This window comes from Perna viridis, chromosome 4, assembly GCF_037379345.1.
Source record: "Perna viridis isolate PV_CMFRI_1.1 ecotype Kerala chromosome 4, ASM3737934v1, whole genome shotgun sequence".
NCBI classification, from domain to species: Eukaryota; Metazoa; Mollusca; class Bivalvia; order Mytilida; family Mytilidae; genus Perna; species Perna viridis.
In genome coordinates, this window is record NC_142448.1 from 42,846,790 (window position 1) to 42,865,783 (window position 18,994).

At 32.2% G+C, this 18,994-nt stretch overlaps 1 protein-coding gene and 1 long non-coding RNA gene across 4 annotated transcripts in view; one reads left to right on the plus strand and one right to left on the minus strand.

Moving 5' to 3' along the window:
• Positions 1-18,994, minus strand: part of LOC148620162 (synaptotagmin-15-like) — a 170,416-nt gene that overhangs the window by 139,010 nt on the left and 12,412 nt on the right. The gene's annotated exons all lie outside the window — the stretch shown is intronic.
• Positions 10,401-18,994, plus strand: part of LOC148620163 (uncharacterized) — a 35,516-nt gene continuing 26,922 nt past the window's right edge. For 2 of the 3 annotated variants that reach the window (XR_015921732.1, XR_015921731.1), the window contains exons 1-2: positions 10,401-10,534; positions 11,182-11,292. This is a non-coding gene — a long non-coding RNA (uncharacterized LOC148620163). Of the gene's footprint in view, positions 10,535-11,181; positions 11,293-14,959; positions 15,317-18,994 lie in introns of those variants that run through there. The other variant, XR_015921730.1, reaches the window with a different exon arrangement.

The window sequence follows — 18,994 nt, forward strand, 5'->3', positions numbered from 1 at the left end:
TTTTTGTTATTAAATATATGCATGTGGGAAGGGATGTGCGTTTATATAAAAGTCAACGTGTTTAATTAAACATATTTTTTAGCCTCATGTGAATCATTAAATATTTTGCTTTGTAACATCATTTCTTAATTCAGTAAATCAACACATCCCAGTAGAATATCATTTCAGTTATTGAACCGAAAGTTATTTAAAGAATAAATATCGATGAAACATATCTGTACTTTTGTTTTAGGGAAATTAATATTTAAATAAATATTTGCCTTTGCTGTTTCCTTTGCATGTGTATTTCATTGAGTATTACCTGCTGAAAGTGACATTATTCAGATTATACTGGTGTGATTAAGAGGTAGAAATGCTACATTTTAAACTGGGAGAATCCCCCCAAAAAACCATGCTGTTAGTACCAAAACGAAAATAAATGTGGAAAATGTCCCCCACCGCAAAAAGAGAAACTATACGTGCTAACAAAAATAATTTATAAAGGATTAACTACAAATCAGAGAGCGCACTTTCGCAAGATCTCCGGAAAATACACGATTTCTGCCTACCACTTGTAATACAACCACAGTGCGGCTCTTTAAAGGTCTGGTTGGAAAATTGAAAATGTGCTCGTTCTAACCTTAAAACAAATAATAAAATGTAGAAGAATTTTTAAAATGCAATGTATCAAACAAAGAAAAAGTTATTACAAACGTAAATATTTCCTTTGGAAAAGAATAGAATGATAGGGATATCGTTTTAAAACAACAAAAAGAAATAAACAAGCAAAATACGGTCATATATAACAAAATAATAAATACATGTTTTCTGTAAAATACTCGCTACCTTGATATCCCCTATTTCCATTTTATAACATGCACATTGTCTGCAATATTGTCGTGTTAAACAAAATAATATTCTCCAAAAGTTAAACAATTTTATCTTGATAGAAATACCGGTACATTAATAAGAGTAGCAGTTTTCTACAATGCCTGTGTCACTTGTTCTGAACCATGCCAGTATCTTAAGTAGCAGTCTTTGTAAGAATCATGCAAATTCTGTAAAATGTGATACACCCCCAAAAAGACTACATATCTTTTTTTTTGTAGTTAAGTTTTTTACGGGTCTACACTATGAAATGAGTAATTATTCATTCAAATATGCCTGCTCTTAGGAGATAATCAACATTGAAAATCCAGAAGATTCTATTGTATTTGAGCGTCATTTACAGAGTTATCTCCCTCAATTTTGAAATCTACAGCGCATTCTACATATTTTTTTATCTCCTAAGAGCACGGGTTATATGAAAAACCACGTTATTTTCTGTTTACTATGACATTTCAAACAAAACATCAAAAATAAAAATATGTAGGCTTTTTACCCATGAATCACATTTTGCATGATTCTAATCTGGAGTGCTACTTAAATAGACTCGTGCTTTTAAATAAGTCTGCTTTTGGTTTATACGCGTTTACAGTTTATTGCACGAAGACAATTCATCTGTTTTTATCGATGATTTGAAAAATCCTCTTAACCAAATGATAATTACAAATTACAAATTGTAATCTATAAGAGTAAGAAGCATGCAAAATGCAAGATTGGTGTTATTTGAAGTCATAAATTAGAGGTCTTGGGTGTTTTAAGTGCAATAAATTTTATAACACTTGAAAGGATTCTTGAAATCAAAGTACCATTTTGTCACATTAATTATTATTGTGATTTATAGCATGTTAAAGGTTTGCATGAGCACATAACTGAAGCCTCGAAGAGAGGTAATTAAATTGAACAATTTTAGTTGTTAGTACGTGTATTTTCAAAAAAAAAAAAAAAAAACAAAGGACCAGAAACGTCTTAACTTCCGAACTAATCAAACAAATTACTTTGATATCAGATAACCCTGAGTCTAAACATATACACATGGCCACAGACCTCCATTTTTTATATATTTGCTCACATTTTTTTAATGTTTGGCTGTAGCTGGAACCATATGACTTATGAAATAAGAAACTACTCAAATCGACCGGAAAAAAAATCAGACGTTCCACCTCAAATATCGGGGACGAAGTATGATTTTTCCCGCTAATCTCCATATTCCGAGATAATGCGTAAATGTCCTCCGGAAAACCAAAATGATATTGCAACAGGCACTTGGTATTCATAAAAACTTATTGTTTTGAGTATGTATTTTATTTTATCCAACTTTTGTCAAGCATTCCAAAGATTATGCATTCTCTGATACTCAAAGTAATTAATGTCACTAATTACAGAGTATGATACAGAGGTTGAAATTCAGTGTCTATCCAGTACTACTTTTTCGTCTGACCTAGGTCAAAGTCCAATACAGGTGTTAAGCCATATACCGTGTACACATTCTGATTGTCAATCAACAAAAAGATGTACATCTTCGTAGGTTTTGTCTCAAGAATTGTTTTCAATATATAATAACGCAGCGTTTCGTCTCGATTCAAATTCTGCTCGATTTCAAATTGCTAAATCGGCAAAAGCAGACTATTTGTAAAAGTTACTTAATAGAAAAAAAGTTTGAAGTCTTAAATTTCTTCATCAGTATATTGATTAATATTTATTATTGTGTCTTTTGTAAAAAAAACAATAATTTTCATTTTCTTTTCGATTTATTTTTATTCTTATTTTTATATTTTGAATTAATGTACTGTGTCATATTTGAATATCTATAATATATATCTACTTTATTTTTGAACAAACTAAAGAGCTCTTCAAAATACTAGTAAGATATAATGAACACAGCTCAATGCATTTGTATCATGACATAGTTCTTTTTGCCATTTAAGCCTAAGTTAATTAAAGTAAAATGATATATAGTAAAGTATGTTTTTGACCATGCTTATAACATTTTGTAACATACATACATACATACAACACAATTATTCCACATGCAAAAGGTGAAAAGTTACTTGATTTTTTATATCACTGAATATTGTCGCTTCTGTTCCTTTGTCTATCAAATGGAGACTGCATGGATAACAGGCGATGCATGAAACCTAACGAAGAGATACCTACGTCACTTCAAAAGTTCTTTTTTAATAGTTAAAGATAATCAATGGAAACCAATGTTATAGCGGTAATCAAAAGGACGTGATCCAGGGACAAAGACCAGACATGGAAAACAGACATACACAACAAAGAACATAAAGTAACTCAAATCATACATACAAAGTAACAAAAGCGAATGAGCAACTCGGACTATTTGCACGATCAGTATGAATTTCCGTATCATGTTGGTGCATTGAGATGCAATTTTACTGAAATGCACTGGAAATGCACATTTCATGGGCAGATAACTCTGTCAAAAACCTCGTTTTCCAAACGTCTATTGCAAAATTTCTGAGTAAATCCAGTAGTGCAGAGATCAAATAATGATCTTTTAAAATTATGAAAGCAAAATAAGTGAAATCATCTTGTCAAATCGGTTGGGTTTTGACATGCATGTTTCTGATTTTCCCATTTTGCCTTATTCTAAAAAAATACTTACACTTAACTTCTTATTTTCTTACCTTGTTACGAATGAAAACGCTACTCCAACAGTAATAAATGTGACTATTATTTTACATTTACAGCAACGTCATTCTCTCGTAAAGGGATTGATCTGGAAAACCACCTTCTTTAATAGATAATTTGATTTGCATGATTCAAAGATTCACAATAGAAATCCGATTTTAGAGTTTGAATATGATCGCTATTAGATAGATTTAATGTGTTGTGTTTTTCTCTATCCAAATGAATTGAAATAGGATGCTTCAGCAGAATTTGAATAATTCGTTATTGTTAGGGTCGTCAGGAATATTCTTTATTTCGGACCATTAAACTCCATCAAATCCAAAGGAGGATTAAGTAAAACATGATAAAGCTGTGTACCTCAGTATTTCAATGATCACAAACTGTGCATACAATAACTCTTAACTCGGAATGTATCCATTACCGTATATCGAACATCAAAGTATTTCTGTCGGTAGCAAATTCTTTCAGTTAGTAATATTGTAAAAAATTACTTGTGAAGATCTGGTTTTAAATTTCTTTATAAATTAAACATTGTTCCTGGAAATATTATGGTATTGCATATTTACCTTTGTTTATACCGAGCTAATGCATATTTCAACTTCAATAATTGCGTTTCTTTAACTTGAGTGGATGTACAAATATCAAATTTGTGTATTGCAATAACTCGACAATTCTTTGGTAACTTATGCTTCGTGAATGTGTATTTCATATCAAAACCTTACAAATCAGTAGGTTTACATGTACTGTAAGCTTTTATATTGTTGTAAAATTACAGCATTAGAATGTTTAAAAATTTATTATATATCCCATGTAACCATCTGTACATTCTGAAATTATCATGGTCTGCAGGTTATAAGCAGACATTAATTGTTTCCTTCATTTGCTGGTTAAAAACGGAGTATTTACTATATCAAAACCCTGAAAATTTATTTTATCAAATTAATAATTTTCTTTGCATAATAACTTTTTGTATAAGTGTGTGCTTAATAACATTTCACACACGCAATAAAATAGTCGAAGAGTGTTGCCTATATTGTAAAAAAGAAACCCCAAAAATCTAGATTTCATACGAAATTATTATCAATAAGGGTAACAACAAAATTAACGAACACTATTCCGTTTCATAAACAAGTCCAAAAATAAATCTGGTATAATATATATTATACCACAGGAGCAGCTGGTACCGCAATGGTCCTGACTTGGTATAGGCACTTCAGGGAAATGGTGGGTTAGATTTAGGTTTTACAGCGCGCTAAACCTCCCAATGGTGGCCAAATCATAATTTATGGGTGCAATTTACAAGTCAATTATGTATTATCTCTTTATTCTCCCCGTTAATATTTTTGATTGATTTAAAAAATCTTAATACATAACATATATATATATATATATATATATATATATATATATATATATATATGAGTGTTTTATATTGCTAAATTACAAGTCTGGAATAACTAAGATATCAACGCACCCTACACCAAAAACCATATTGACAATATTGTAATAAAGTTTTCAATTGAAAAAACTTATAACGAAAAGTTGATGTTGCTTCAAGAAATTTAGAGGACGCTTACCCTACTGATGTACCTGGTCCATGCTCTCAGCTTTAGTTCAGTTCGATTTTACTTGTACGTATTATTTTTTGATTATTTTTTGTTCTTTGTTGTGTGTGTGTGTGTTTTGTTGTCTGGTCTTTTTCCCTCGATTACATTAGTTTGATTTCCGGTAGAACCTTGGTTCGCTTGATTACTCTTTTAATCTGAAATCGAATATTAGGATGTGACATACGTATACAATGTCTGTCAAGTCATGCGCCTGTAAATAGATCTTGCTGACAAAATATAACAAAAAACAGGATAGACGAACAGATAATTGGACTTCATGATCGCTAAAGACCGCCCGCTTTGAAGGCGAGAGAGTGATAAAATCTTTTATTTTAAGGTCTCTGTTGAATAATAATGATTTCTGTTGAGAAGAGATCATAATTTTTTAATTCTTATTTCATTATATGAAAACCTACCTTTTACGAACTGAAACCACCAGGATATGCCTGATAATTGAATCACAGATATAAGTACATGAACTGTTGAATTCATAAGGGTAGCTACATTGTGTAGATCAGGCGACCAAATTAGGAATGCAAAAGAAACTTGCTTTAGTGACATTTTCCTTTGAAATATTGGACACTTGTGTTTTCAAATTAATGCATTGTTACCATGGAAACATTTGCCATTATTAAAAATGTTTTGTTCGTCGAACCATGCAATCTCTGAAACTACTCCTTCAAAAGAAAACCTTAAAGCATACAAAACCATTTAGAATAACTAAGAAACAAAAATTGATGGGTATTTTATTTAAGTCAATGATGTATCAGCCCGTTAATATTCATATACAATTGTTCGTAGAATGTCACTCTACTTTCTTCAAACAGTCAAACAGTACATATTATTGAACATTCGGTCATCAGACCAGTGACCTTTTCATTTGCTTTACCCATTTAACATCAACAGAAGAAAACCTGATAAACTTCTCCAAGATTCATAGTAAATTGTGTTATCAATTTGTTTTGAGAGAAAACTTTAAAAGTTCGTCCTTTTTGTGGCGAGGTTTATAGGAATAACCAACAACTCTAATATGATTTGTGTTGTGTAGATATTATATTTATTTCTAATTTGCAAATGTAAGGAAACTAGCACTGTTTGAACTGAAGACATCGCTAAATGTTTGACAATCGAATGACAGACATAAATACTGTTTCCGTTTGATGAATGTGTTCATGTTGCATAGTGTTTACAACTTTAACTTTTAGAAAGAATAAATAGTTCAGATGATGCTATACTGTTATTATAACTTTATTCAATAAACTTTCAGCATTGAATTAAAATCAAGGCTGACTCTAATTTAAACGATTTGAAAAAAAAATCTCTATGAAATAGGTTGAAAGACAAAACGCAAACTACGATGACATTATAAGCGACTCAATGTTGAAACTGGTTGAAATCTCTCCGAAACTTTAAGTTATATAATACTACCCTAAATTCCAACGAACAGTGGTCGGTTGAACTGACAAGATAAACATCTTCAGCATTTCTTTAAAAACCCAACGAAAGTTCAATATCTTAGTCTGTTGATATTTTTTTTTAAAGAAAACAATATTAAAGGAATAGAATGAAGAAATCTGTCCTCATAATGGAGCTTGATATTTTAAATCTGCAGCCAATTCCATACTGGCTGCCATTAAACATCTGAATTGATGACCAAGTTCTCATTTACAATGGTAAAAATCATTCATTAAATTCGACATTTGATAACATACATAATTTATATGCACAATATCAGCAATGATCTTTTATTGGTAAAATATACATCACAATTATTTATGATCTGTCTTAAAATGAAAAAAAAAAAACTATAAAGCTTGCATGTACATGTACAAGTCGTTATCTACACGTCTTAAGTAAGCATTTATCAATTATGTTCATGGATTAAAGGCATAAAAGATCCGTAGTAAAACGATAAAGAAAAAATAAAGAATACAAAGACAGAAAAAAAAATTGAAGAAGTCAATATCAACAAACGAATAAAGAAAAAAACTCAAATGAAATCAAAGTAAGTGATCAATGTAGACGCATCCAAAACTACAAATCGTGGACCAGTGGAATCGGTAGAGTATGTGTTCTTTGGAATGTGGAGAAGACCATTGAATATTGGTACTCTTTATGTTTTGGGTCATATGGGTAGGTATTTATTGAAGAACATTTTTTTACCCTTACCAATTAATGTGGATGCGCTGCAAACAAGTTTCTGTAACAAAGGTATATATAATATGCGCATGAATTATCAATGTTTTAACAGGGTTATGTTGCTACAAGATTGAAGTCATCAATACAAACGTTTTGTGGTCGTCATCATGAACTCGTGGATCGTTACGATGTATCCATCTGTGCTATGAAAACTGATTTGTTGAACGTATCATAGTTTTCCGTTCCTCTTTCGTCTACTCCGGACGACTTTTTATGAGCAACTCGGCGGGTGTTTCTAGAAAAGCAGAGGAAGCTTACCCTACCAGTGCACCTGGTCCATGCTCCCAGTTTTTAGTGGAGTCCGAGTTGCTAATTTGCTTTTGTTACTTTGTATGTATGATTTAAGTTACTTTATGTTTTTTTGCTGTGTATGTCTGTTTTCCATGACTAGTCTTTGTCCCTGGATTACATTCGTTTGATTACCGCTATAACCTTGGTTCTTTTGATTTCTCTTTAAAATACATTTATACTGTAACAGAAGTATTGTTAACACCTTTTTTAACATTAGATTGATTTCATTTAAAACAAAAGCAGCAATCATATTACAGTCCTTGAACCGATCGGCGCAACGATTTGACGGATCGATGACCGTTGACTGATTGATCGCTGATGGATCGATGACCGGTGTCCGATCTGACCGCAGTTTTGTCGCGTAAAATGACGTAAGATCTGTTTAGAAGAAAAGGAATGTAAAATAAAATTAAAAATTGATGTTTAAAGCTATTACATTATGTAAATATGTGTACAATTTAAAAAAATAACCAACAAGAACCGTAAAATACATTGACCGCGCTGTAGTCACGTGATGCGATCACCGGTTTAATGGATCGGTTTGACGGATCGATGACTGACCGGAAACTGATCGGTGATCGATGACCGATCGAAATTTTTGTTGCACTTATCGGTTCAGGTACTTTAATAGTGCAACGTTTGGTAGGTGTACACGGCTGTACACGTGTTTCATGCAGTAACCACTCATCAGCAGCATTAAAATCAAATTTATAAGCAGACATAATTCCAACACTAAATGGTATAAAGGAAGTACTCAAAACGAATAAAAATGTCGAAACGATTATCCACATTTAGCCCGCAGAAATTCTATCATACCAAGTGTTACACTAGGAACGAAGCATCGGTAATATAGGTTTCCAATGCCTTAGATAACCAATTTATGAGGTATCAAAATGATCATAAATTTTAATCCAGGAAGAAACTAAAAGTTGATTTTATTGAATTCCAAGTGTCCTACTTAGAAATATATTGGTTGTCAATACAACAACACGTCGAAATTACCATATAGAATTTTTTGATACAGATTGTTGATACTCTAATTATGATCATCAAAATTGTCCACCCGTTTTTGTTATTGCCCATGTATTTTTGCATGTATATGCTTGTGGCCGGACAAACGTTTAAAATCATATCTTTTGTAAGAATGAGCATGGATAGCAAAAGAAATCAGTACGTTTTTATGGATGTAAAAATGCAACCTGAAAAATATGTGATGTTACGTTTCATTCACCCTTCCCTGTTTAGTGCTCATCGTTCAATCACACATGATTTATTTTCAGTCACTCGACGCTCATGGCTCAAACACTGACTGCAACCCATTTTTACTGTTTACATGCATTTAAAAAGGAAAAAAAAAGATGCATATCAATATCTCACCATAACTTGTTCATACCTAATGTATAAAAAGTATCATTAAGAAATATTGATATTTATATATCTAAATCTACACTTATGACCTTAATGTGTATCACGAGCTGCCCTGGCTTAATCTCCCCGATCCGGGAGTTGTAAACGATAATATCCAATAAATTAACTTGAATTTCTCGGACAGACAGATGATGGGATTATGAATATTAAACGGTTGAATTAAATGTAAAAATAGCCAATATTTATTCCATACGGATGAACTGTGACACATGTTATCTAGCCTTAATTCTTAAAAGTTACAATGCACCAGTGTTAACACGTTAATTATACACAAGAGACTACAATTCAATTATAATATATGAAACGTTAAAAATATCAATTTTGGTTTCATATAGGTGATTGGGACACAAATTCAGTCCAAAGTGTGAACTGTATTTAATGTATTGAACTGTGTGAATTGTATAAAATGATGAAATTACAAATATTAACATTATTTGGGTTACTTTGAAACATACACCAGTTCAAATTCTTAAAAATTATATATTTTTTTCAAATTGCATGCGTGCGCACCCTTTTAAATAACGTCTGTAATAATTATATAAAGTGCTGTAATTACCCATATAAGTAACATGTGTGTGACCGTGACATAATATTTTAGTACAAATTCTAAACAAGCACGTAATTTTGTAAAATACACTTTGAATATGCAGGAGGGATTGAAATTATTGTATCAAATGTGAAAAATGACACATATAATTCAGTCCAAATGCTTAAAATGACATATTTTTGCACAATTATGCGTGTTAACACTTTGAATTCCCATCAGGGTCTGATATAATTGCATGAAATGTTGCAATTTCCAATGTTAGTATCACATCTTTAATTGCAGCACATGTATATTTAAACATGAATTCTAAATGCAAACTATTTCTAGAAGAACAGAGGACGCTTATGACGCTTATCATACTTGTGCACCGGGCTCATGCTCCCAGGTTTTAGTTGAGTCCGGATTCCTCTTTAACTTCTTTTCGTTTTTTTTTCATGTTTTCCCTGTCTGGTTGGTTTCATCTTTTTTTACAACTCGAAGCTTGGTTCTTGGATCCAAACAAATTAAAACTGTTGATTAACGTAATGGTCTTAAATTATTGTTTATCAATTGTTCAAACAATAACCTAGAAGAATTAGATTTGTAAGTCTTTGCAGGAGCAAAAGTACAATTATTTTTTTCTGAACTTTTTAGGGAGTGATTAGTTTATGTAATTCGTTTCTGTAATTCGTAAATATTTCGAAATAAATTGTTAAGCGAGGATCGAAAAGCTCGTTGTTCATTGCTCAATCACTCAATTCATAAATATATCACCCATTAAGTATGGTTCAACCACTCATTTTACAAAACATATCACTCATTTCTCGCCACTCAATCACTCACCGCTCATCACTTAATAACGCATGACTCAAGTGGTAAAGTTGAGCGTTACAAGGACTGTAACTGATTTACTTTCGAATTAAACATGGTTCTTATCAAACGAGGCTGTTGTTATTACTATGCAAAGGTCAGTGAAATAAGTAGATTATATTTTCAATGATTTTGTTTTCAATTACACCCCGTCACAATCGAGAGAAATGATCGTGATCAGATTTTGACGATTGTAATGTTTCGTAGGGCGAAATGTTATATTTTACATTTTTTTTAGAAAAACAAAATAGTAGATTTAAAGCTGTGAAGCTTTAACCTATCAAGCTATGAAGTAATTATTTCGGCAGTCATACATGATTTGTATTTTAAATAAGAGTAGCAAAAAAAATACCGCACAATAATCTGATCAATAATCAAGTCAAGTCCAAAATAAATTTGGCAAAATAGATATGGCAGCACCGGAGCAGCTGCTACCGCAATAGTCCTGACTTGGTAAAGGCTTGGTAAATTTCGAACGAAATTGTTGGTTAAATCTAGGTTTTACAGCGCGCCAAATCTCTCTCTGCCATTGTGGCATGAAATTACCAGTGGTGATTAAATAGCATTTGCATCAATCAGCGGTCACATCAGCACAAAGAACAATTACAAATAACAATCATTACTCATTATTTTAGAAGAAACTGAGTATTTTTCAACCAAGGACTAATATCTAAAAGCTTGTTTGGTAAAGGACCTTTTGAGACGCATTTCTTCATACCCCTTATTCAAAAGTCTTTTACGCAGGTATTTATGGCGTTCAAGGAAACCAACGAAGTCAGTATTTGTTCTAGTGAAGCGAATTAATTGTGAAATATAAACTCAGTATGCAGGAGATAAAGGTATATTGCTGCACAGGTAAGGACAATTTTTTATATTAACATTAAAGTCGTCTCTTTTAACGTAAATCTTAGTGTTGAGATGACCACTGTTATCAAATCTGGGATTTAGGTAAAAAAAAAGTTGCAAAACAAACTGTTTCTCTAGTATTTTTTTCTCGAGCTCTGGTGGATGTATTGAAGGTAACCATTTACTAAAAGAAAGGTTGTCGTTGGACAATACATCAACAATATATCTATATGTAAAGTTAAAAAATCTAGCATTTTTTTATATTTTCATTCTTTACGAGATTCTGAAGAAATTCGGCTGGGGCGAGTACTGTTAGTGCCACCGGAATGCCAACTGTTGAAAAAAAGCTCCTCCAAATGTGATAAATATATATCATTGAAGTATATAGCAAACATGCTTTTCTGTGTAGCTATGTTTCAGAAAAAGTATGTTGATTTTTCGCAGTTCTTTCAAACGAGATTACCATCAATCATGCATCAATATAGTAAAGAGTTGAGAAATCAAAAGTTTGTAGAGAACTAATTTCCGAGAAGTTGCGGGATTTTAGATTTAGAAGTAAATCTTTAGAATTTTTAAGTATCCACAAATGATAAATTCCACTACCAGAGTAGGTGGTATTGCAACAAGCTTGCTGTCCACCCTTCAGTACGGACAATATCTTTGTTAGGTGAATTGACATTTCCTTCGTGGATCAAAATGCAGATGCATGGATTCTTATTAAAGTTGGGAATCCAATACAAGTAAGATATAACCTCACATTTTTTTTATGTTGAGAGAAGACATGAAGTACTTATGGTTGTTTAGGATTTCATCTTTGTCAAAAGTAGTACGTTTGTATATGTTGTTACCTGATATATTACTATCAATATCCAATTTCTAAATAAGGTAATTGAAGTAATGGGCTTACAAATAAATACAATGTTCCCTAAGCTTCTGTCGCCTTTGGCCGTGGCAACGTTTATTTCAAGGGTAGGTTTGTGGCAACGTCATTACAGTGATTTCACTGTTATCTGGACTAAATAATTCCCAATACCTTTTATATAATCGATACGACCGCACACCATTTCAAAACCTAATTCTTTAATCCAAAAAAACTCACTATCAGTGCAGTACGGTCTATTTAGTTTAGGGCTCTTGATATGATGGTAAATTTTCTCGATGAACCTTCTTGTTCAGACATTGATCATGACCAGGCTGATTAAAATGATTTAAAGAACCCATTATGTAGGGTTCTTGATATCGTAACAATGTGTATTCACATGGTTTCGCAATGTTTGTTCAGTTTCACTAATATATATCAGACAATATCAAGTACACTCATTACCATAAATGATATTTTCGTTAAAACAGTCCAGAGGTGCATAAGAATGTGGAAAATAGTTTTTACTGGTAAATTGGGGTGAAATAATCCACATAACACATGTTTATGCAAGTAGTTGTTCTGCTATTTTAGATCTGCATTTAGAAATATGACTGACAGAGTCTTTCTAATTTGAAAATATTAGAATATCGGCAAGGATTATGCCTGATTGTTTTAAAAAATATTAGGTTTAAAATAATATCTTCTGGCTGAACATCAGTCAACTCTGCTGTTTCTCAGAGGATATTCCTTTGAACGGTATATTCGTTTACCACATTTTCAAAATTGCAGTTTTTCTGTGATGTTTAAAACGCTTTTACATACTTTGTTACGTTTAAGGGGCAATATTTTAAATTCCTTATCATTCGTTTCTCGATAAAATCTATTTAGCGTTCCATTAGTGTTCCTTAATGTGTAGTGTTCCATTTGTGTTCCTTATTATCAAAATTACTTTTTGTTTAGTAAATTTGTTTATTATAATCAACATATTCATATGTTAAACTGATAAATGTAGGTTGTTTTAAATTAATTCTTAAAGTGCATTGCACATAGCTTTATATAGATTTCAAATCGAACACACCTAAAATCTTGCACGTTAGGCATGTTCTAATTCTCTTTTATATACGTGTTTTTTTATGGTCATTCAGTCAGTTAACCAAATTGTCAATAGAAGAGGACGGTAAAATCCCTCCCTCCCTCAACCCCCTTTACAACATATTTACCGTTTTGTCTTTTTTTTCTTTCTAAAAATCAACAGTAGCAACACATGAAGCATTCTTTTCTGGACCACCAGAACGTTATTGAACAGCAATTGATAAATGCCATTTCCACTTTTTTTGTCATGTTTTGCAAAGTAGTTGATTAACTCTACTTTACTTTTGGTAAGCAGCCAGTTGCACATTGAAAGTGTCGCCATTTTAAATGAAAGATACGAATGCTGATTGAATGATGGTTGTTTGTTGAATGTTAGTTTATTCAATGTTTGTTGTTTGTTGAATGTTGATTGCATGATGGTTGTTTGTTGAATGTGAATTGTACATTGGTCGATTGATAAATGTTGCTTGAATGTTGCTTAATGAAACAAATGACGCATATGAACTTAAGCCGAAAAACAATTTAGTTCTTATAGACACTTATGCCTTACCAGAAGCAAATTCACAGAACTATTCGAGTGCAACAATAATGCTTAATTCATTTAGACAACCCACACATATATAAGCGTTTTTGCTGGTGTCATCAAGTATAATCAATAAATCATATATAGGTCTATAGAAATCTAATATCTGATTTTAAAAAAAAATACAATGTTCAATTCTGATGCCCATCTTTGATTTACATCGAATGGGCCTCTCTCATTTCGAGAGACTCCGAATATTCTGTACGTCAACCTTCGAAATGAAAACCGATTACACTTGTTTAGAAATTTAAAAGGAACTTTTCTTGATCAGATCTTAAAACATGTCTTGTGATGCAATGGGGTTTGTAAGTCTCGTCACGTGACTCCGTGGATTCACAAGAATGGGTCCTAGTTTACCATTCAAATGCATAGTGATTTATCATTTTTCGAGCGTTAGGGTCATTATATAGAAGCTAAGCATGCAAAAATATCAATAAATGACAAATATATATTTCCTCATGATAAAAATGTTAAGAAAAAGCGTAATATATAAGATTTTGCATTGTAATACATATCCCGGAAGTAAATAATACAATGCAGACCAATACGTTCTACATAAAAAATTCCGGTGAAGAAAATGAATTAGAACAAGACTTACAGACCCAATCATATGTTCACTGCTATGTTGAAAATCGAATATAATTTTATATGTTGTTAATCAAGCCTTAATCTCACATTAAAAAAAAAACTTCAACAGCAAAGAGTTGGGCTAACGAATGAGTTACATTACGAAATCGAAAAAAAGAAAATTGTGCTTTTGTGAAACAAAATCGATCAACCTACTCTTTGAGGAAAAATACTATATGGTAAACCTACTATGTGCTTCTATTATGCGGTTTGTTCCAGTCAATTTATAAACTCGTGTTCCGCTTAAAATTGACATACTGGACAAACTGGAAGTAGCACTATTGAAAGAAGAGTCTTCCATGTAAAGAAAAACAAGCATGGTGAAACCTTATTGGGCATCAGTTCATACAAACAAAACAGCTATGATTCTAGATGATTACAGATGTGTATAATCATTAGCAAACATTACTAAACGAAGAAAGACAATTAACGTAATTCGGTCAATAAACATGCCATTCTCATTCGGTGTTTACGTAATATGTACGCTATAATTCTGCAAATTGCTCTTTCAGGAGATGAACATCTGCAGGATACAACCTGTTATGAGTAATTATTATCGATTTTTTATTGTTATTGACCTATTTTATGAAGTTGTCAATGTGATTAGGTGTAAGAGCTGTAAAAGTTTAGGCAGGATTAAAATTCAAAGATGTATATTGTCCCGAAATTTTTCATGTTTTTGTTTCTAAATATTTTGATGATATTGTTGTTAGGTATTTTACGGGATATCATTACATCTAAGAAAAGTGCGATAGTTGATTTGTTTATTTATTATTTTGTTTACTAACGCAACCTTAATAAATATCAAGATGGAATGGCACCATCGATTCAAAGGAAAAGCCGATTTAGTTATGTTTTTTGGTCAAATTATTAATCAAAGAAACTCATTTTATTGCCATACCTGATAAAATGTTGTCAAAGAGTAATCAAGGGAACCAAGATTCTAGCGAAAATCAAAAGGATGGAATCAAGGAACATAGACCAGGCATGGGAAACAGACACACAAAACAAAGAACATAAAATAACCAAAATGATACGTTCAAGGCAACAAAAGTAAATGAACAACTCAAAGCAAAACAAAACATTGAAGCGTGGATATTTCTATTATTTTGTCAAGCTCCGAACAGTGTCTGGAGTTCGAAATTCATTCTAGACGCTGCAGCCAGCCCTCTTAGAAAATGTACGAATCTTGCAAAGTCGGAAATGTTTTTACGCGTCATTAGCCGATTCTCAAACGACGTAGGATTTGAATTACGCCCGGGAATTTTGAAAAGCCTGTTTGCAGCGGTTAGTAAGAGAGGTAGCGAACGTCTGCCACTGCGTGGAGCTTATTATGTTTTTATGTATATTTGTGTTATTGGTTTTGGTATTTTTTGTTGTTGTTTTTTAGTCAGACTTTAGAGTATTCCAAGACATGTTTAAGTTAGTTGCATCAGTTGTATATAGCTTCTATACTCACAGCTGTCAAAGAAAGTCTCCATACCACAATACATATTACTCCGTAATGGTATTAATTCAATGTGGATCCTGAAACATTCTAAAGATCATCTGGAAACCTTCAATTCAAATTATTATCAGAATATAATAGCATTAAAACCTATGATTTTTCACCACTTTATAATTCTATTCCCCACAATCATTTAACATCCCGGCTCAAAAGCATTATGCATCGTTGTTACTCCAAAAAAGACGGTAAATCTAGATACAAATATGTAGTTCTTGGTAGAGATTCCCAATACTTTGTAAACAATAATTCCAAATCATCTTCCAAATAAACCGGAGATGACGTTTTCAATATGAAACGTATGATAAGATGAAACCTGTCGAAAGCGAACAATGTCCAAAAACCTTGCTAAACCGGACACTTTTTAAAAGTCACTTAATATCGTTTTAATATATTTTGAATCTTTTTCGGCGGAATACATTTTCAAACCGAAACCATTTCAAAGTCCAAAAGAGTGTTCGGTTTAGACAAATTCCGCTGTATTTTAATGTTGAAGCTCTGTCCAAATGAAGTGAAAATTTAAAACATACAAGCATTGTACAATAATTGTTTCATTAATCGAGGAACAATCGCAAGTAAGACTACTCCAATGTTGTAAATAACCGCCTGAAATTTCATACTATTTTAGACTTTCTTCCTTTACTTCAATCAGTATTTCAGAAAAATGCGACAACAATTTTTTTTCAATTAAGTTGTACATGTATTTTGTGCAACTTTCTTTCTCTCTGAATAGTGTTAATTATAATATCACAAACACATTGATAGAACCAAATGCTAAGCTATGATCAATTAAGATTTGTCGCACAAAGTTCAAATGAATGTTAATGACTCGATTGTTGAATATTTTCATACAAAAGGAAATTCCCTATGGTGTTATTCAATTTCTAGGTTGTATTTCTAAAGGTCATCGAAGCAATAGTTTCTATTCAGAGAGACACGTTTCTAATGCATTATATTTACTTCTTGCCACCAGAAAGAACTAAGATATCATTTATCTCGATTCGTTTAAAACTACTGTCTTTACATGGACATTTTAGTGTTCTTATTGTACCATCTCCCTTAGTATCACTAGATTTGCTACAAGCCCCGGTTTTTGTTTCTGCATGCTGTAACCTTCATTTGAATCCACACCTGTGGAACTGCGTCTCAATTATAACGTTACAACATGCTTGAAGCCATAATGTAGAACATTAATTCCTCGAAATATATTAGCTTTTACGGTCAGTTGAAGATATATGAATATATGGAGTGTATAAAATGAAATTTATCGCTAAACGGCCTTGTTTCTTCAGAAAATTCAAGAATATCACACAAATTAAAGATGAAACTCCATACAATAAAAAAAAATGGAATTTCATCACATACTTATCGAAAGCGTAATACACTATTCTTTATGAAAAAGCACTGCGGTTTTCAGAGAGTTAAGAAAATTGTAGGTCTACATGTTAAGTTATTTTAAGTTATGCTGCCTTTACATCTTTGCAGAAAATCTTTGAATAGATTTAAGTTGAATTTGTACATTTATTTGTCCATTAATTGATCAAAAATAACCGTGTAGCAAGCAATGCGTGTGTTTTTGGGAAACAAAAAATGCATCCACATACTATCATTACAAAAGCGGAATGGAAGATAAAGCAAGTTCCACCTGATGTATTTCAATATTGTTGGCAATAAAAGTACCTTTGAAAGTTTATGTATCCATTTATGTCTGGTCGCTAATGGAAGCATTTGTTTGAGGACGTTTTGTCTTACTTAACAATCGATAAACGTCGCAGAAAAGCTGTCCTCACAGAATATTTGATGATATGTAAAATTTGAGTTTAAAAAAAAATATAAAGAGTAATCAAGGGAACCAAGGTTATAGCGGTAATCAAAAGAATGCAATCCAGGAACAAAGACAAGACATGGAAAACAGACATACATAACAAAGAACATAAAGTAAATAAAATCATACATACAAAGTAACAAACGCAAATGAGCAACTCGGACTCCACTAAAAACTGGGAGCATGGACCAGGTGCACCGGTAGGGTAAGCGTCCTCTGCTTTTCTAGCAACACCCGCCGAGTTGCTCATAAAAGTCAAGTCCGGGGTAGACAAACGAGGAAAGGAAAACTTTGACTCGTTGAATAAATCAGTTTTCATGGTGCAGATGGATACACCATAACGATCCACGATTTCATGATGACGACCATAGAACTTCTGTAGTGATGACTTTAATCTTGTAGCACCCTGTTCAAGAAGACTGCTTGTTCTAGTTCTAGTGCGATACAAAAAGTCTGCGTAGTTTCGGCAAGCTCTGGCATAACGTATGAGTTGTGATATGAACACTCCATACGCAGGTGCTGAAGGGATGTTGTCACAGATGAAAGGTGTTGTTACATATTAGCCACAACGCATATATTTTTACGTTCTTAATTCTCTTAAAAAACATTCGTAACAGTGAAACATATCTATACCCTGAATAATTCGAAAACTTGTCTATTGAAAACAGTTTTTAAAATCCCTTTGTATATGTGTTTTGAGCCATGGTAAACCAAACAACCGTTTAAACATAACCAATTCAAAAATGTATTAGGTTTTACTGTACTTGGTGAAAAACATATATCTAATAGAAATTTCTGAAGGGAGACAATTTTTTAAAAATTGTCTGAAATACTGTGTGTTTGCATTTTAAATAAGTAATTAAATTTATTCAATCTAATTTTGTCGTTATGTCAAATATAATACTGGATTTCACATTTATGTCAAATGAATATTGTTTAAGTATGGTGCATATTTAAGCAAATATACCCGATTTAAAATGTAAAACTCAGTGTTTTTGGAGGGGGGTACACATGTCTTACATATTTTTGGGTGACTTTTGTTCTTATTTTTTAAATTTATGTTGTGATTTGTCGATACCAATGTCTTTAAATGACAGTAGCCATCCAGATGCATATATGTGTATCTGTGGAATCCGGGGGTGGGGGTAATTGGTATAAAAGTTTTTCCTTCCCGTCGTATTTCGAATGATTAGCATCGACTTATTACAACTATCTTTG